This window comes from Alosa pseudoharengus, unplaced genomic scaffold (assembly GCF_046254945.1).
Source record: "Alosa pseudoharengus isolate Yale_2024_CS ecotype anadromous, Long Island Sound unplaced genomic scaffold, YU_APseudo_1.1 YU_APseudo_1.1_scf_9, whole genome shotgun sequence".
Taxonomy (NCBI): domain Eukaryota; kingdom Metazoa; phylum Chordata; class Actinopteri; order Clupeiformes; family Clupeidae; genus Alosa; species Alosa pseudoharengus.
Window position 1 is genome coordinate 5,403,485 of NW_027468881.1, and position 3,206 is coordinate 5,406,690.

Consider the following 3,206-nt stretch of genomic DNA (forward strand, 5'->3'; position numbering starts at 1 on the left):
AGATCCCTTTGATACCAATGTTAATTAAACTCTGGGACCCTACACCTGAGAACCACTGATTTACGTTTTTTTACTGTACGGTAATAATGCTGAATGAGCCAAACAAAAATTTCCGCAGCAACATTTTGGTTGGCCCTACCAAATCTCACTCCAAGGTTTTTTGAAAAGTTGGCAGCCCTGACTAAGTGAGTGTAAGGTTAAAGGTTATGTTGACACGTTAATAAGCCCACAAGGACATAAGGAGTCCAACAGCGACGCTTGTGATTATGCTGTTTGTGATTATGCTGTTTGTGATTATGCTGTTTATGATTATGCTGTTTATGATTATGCTATGCGGCTAGGCTAACACCTCATGGCCTCTCAGTGAAGTGAATCTGTCCACATGCATGTTTCTGAAATTCTAATGTAACAGCAGCCCAAAATAATAAACGTGTTTTCCAAATCAAAAAATCAAAAGTTGGTCATGGCATGCACAGATCAACTGTGCTTTTGAATAGATATTTCAACCAGCATGCTTCAGGTGGCATGGATGCAGACACAAAGTATTTTCCTTAATATAAAGGCTGACATAAGATATATGCAAGCATAATCACATCATACTTTCCCAGATATGGGTAGCCTACTGTCTTGAAAACGATATAGTCTAGCATTACGAAGAGCTCTTTTCAAAACGCTATGAATCCATTTTTGAAAACACTGATAAGTCATCTTATTTAATATCAATAAAAGTGTGCTTGTGTTGGTTTGAGTAAATAACAATTACCCAATTGCAGTTCCGTTGCAGTTACATGTGAAAGTGTTGTATTGACAGTAAGTGTGTGTGTGTGTCGGGTCTACTGCAGTACAAGAAGAGTAGTAAGTGTGTGTGTGTGTGTCGGGTCTGTAAAGAAGAGCAGTAAGCAGAGAGGAAGAAGGAGGAGAAAAGGAGGAGGAAGAGGATGAGCTGAATATTTCAGTGCTGCTGAGGTAAAGCGTCATGAAAGTGTGACAGACTGCTGGCGCACCACAGCAGTGAGGGGCTCCACAGCAGTGAGGGGCCGTGTGACGTACCTTTACTGACCGTCAACACCACTTTGGTTTTAGTGTCTGACCCCCACTCATTAAGCCCACAGTAGTAAACTCCAGCATCACCCAACCGCAGATTCCTGATGATCACTGAGAAAGTCCTTGCACTTGTGGTGTCCAAAGCAAAATATCTTCCCTTTGTAACTCCGTCACCATCCTTTTCTGAGGTGATAAGAACATCTCTCCACATAATGCACGGCTCCCGGCAGAAGTACTTTGGTGTGTATATGTGCTGATCTGGATATGGGCATGTTAATTCCACTCTTCCTCCTTCAGTTCCAGACACATGTATGGATGCCATCAGGACTCCAGCCTGAACTATGGAGAGAGAATCACGTTCAGTCTGAGATCAAGTTGGCTTTTCGTTGTTCGTTTTTACTGAATTCCTTAACTTATTGTTGCGAGTCTGTGTTGTTTTTGATTAAAACCTCTGTTAAATATCAGTCGACTTAACTTTAACATTAAATCTATGATGAGGGATTTTAATTATATCTTAAAGAATAAGAAGTGTTTTCAAGATGTCATAACTGTATCCCCTGACCACTCTTCACCCACACCCACACACACACAGACACACACACCAACAACTCACCAAAGCAGAGACAGAGAATCCGCAGAGCCGTCCTCATCTTGCACTAGGAGTACAAGAGTAGTCTGACCAGTATATACACACACACACACACACACACACACACACACACACACACACACACACACCCACACACACATTAAGATAAATACCACTACTGTGCACGTACACACTGAACTGAAATCAGGTCATGAAACCACAGAGGCAACTCACATGATGGTTAAACTAGACTGCTTATGTGTGTGTGAGAGAGAACTGTAATACTTCATGGTTAAACTAGACTGCTTATGTGAGTTTTATAAATTCTCACACATACATACCAACTTGTCTAGAAAGACACACACACATGATCAAATAAGATGAAGACACATGACTCTGCACCTGTTGATTAGGCATGAGTTGATTTTCAGGCTTAAATCTTTTGGTCTTGAATGTTTACATCAGCGTTTTCCTTTGTTTGTCAAGGGTCAGTCCACTGGCAAAAGTGTGTCAATGGAAACAAGGGGAGCCTTTTTTTGGTATAATTTTTTGGGAGGGGGGCTTTTTTGCTTTTATTTTGATAGAATAGTGAGATACTGACAGGAAAAGAGTGGGAAAGAGAGAGGGGGTGGGACTGGGAAATGGTCAGACTCGAACCCAGGGCACTAGGACCCAGAAATGCTACTGGCACTGTAGCCAGCTGCACCATAGCAAAAGTTTTTGCTTTTATTTGGTTCCTGGAATAATTGGTCAGGTGAATTCCTGCTAGGTCTGTGAAGACCGCAGACTAAACTATGTATGCCTACAGTATAACCCCAACACCCCACAGTGCTAAATAGCCCTGGTCTGTATAGTGTTAACCCCAACACCCCACAGTGCTAAATAGCCCTGGTCTGTATAGTGTTAACCCCAACACCCCACAGTGCTAAATAGTCCTGGTCTCTATAGTGTTAACTTCTCCCAACACCCCACAGTGCTAAATAGCCCTGGTCTCTATAGTGTTAACTTCTCCAACACCCCACAGTGCTAAATAGCCCTGGTCTCTATAGTGTTAACTTCTCCAACACCCCACAGTGCTAAATAGCCCTGGTCTCTATAGTGTTAACTTCTCCAACACTCCACAGTGCTAAGTAGCCCTGGTCTCTATAGTGTTAACCCCAACACTCCACAGTGCTAAGTAGCCCTGGTCTCTATAGTGTTAACCCCAACACTCCACAGTGCTAAATAGCCCTGGTCTCTATAGTGTTAACCCCAACACCCCACAGTGCTAAAGCAGCCCTGGTCTCTATAGTGTTAACCCCAACACTCCACAGTGCTAAGTAGCCCTGGTCTCTATAGTGTTAACCCCAACACTCCACAGTGCTAAATAGCCCTGGTCTCTATAGTGTTAACCCCAACACCCCACAGTGCTAAAGCAGCCCTGGTCACAGAGTGGCACAGTAGCTGCTTCCTCATTCAAAGGGAATACACATGTCACAGTGGTACAGTGGACACAACACATCTTGAACACCTCGAAGTAGGAGTGTGTGTGTGTGTGCGTGTGTGTGTGTGTGTACGTGTGTGTGTGAGAGAG

General features: G+C 43.3%; 1 long non-coding RNA gene across 1 annotated transcript in view; it reads right to left on the reverse strand.

Annotated features, from left to right (window-relative positions):
• LOC143114237 (uncharacterized) overlaps positions 1 to 1,736 on the reverse strand; it is a 5,129-nt gene extending 3,393 nt beyond the window's left edge. The window contains exons 1-2 of the long non-coding RNA XR_012984873.1: positions 1,658 to 1,736; positions 1,051 to 1,383 (exon numbers count right to left, since the gene is read on the reverse strand). This is a non-coding gene — a long non-coding RNA (uncharacterized LOC143114237). The remainder of the gene's footprint in view (positions 1 to 1,050; positions 1,384 to 1,657) is intronic.
• Between the last annotated feature and the right edge of the window lie 1,470 nt (positions 1,737 to 3,206).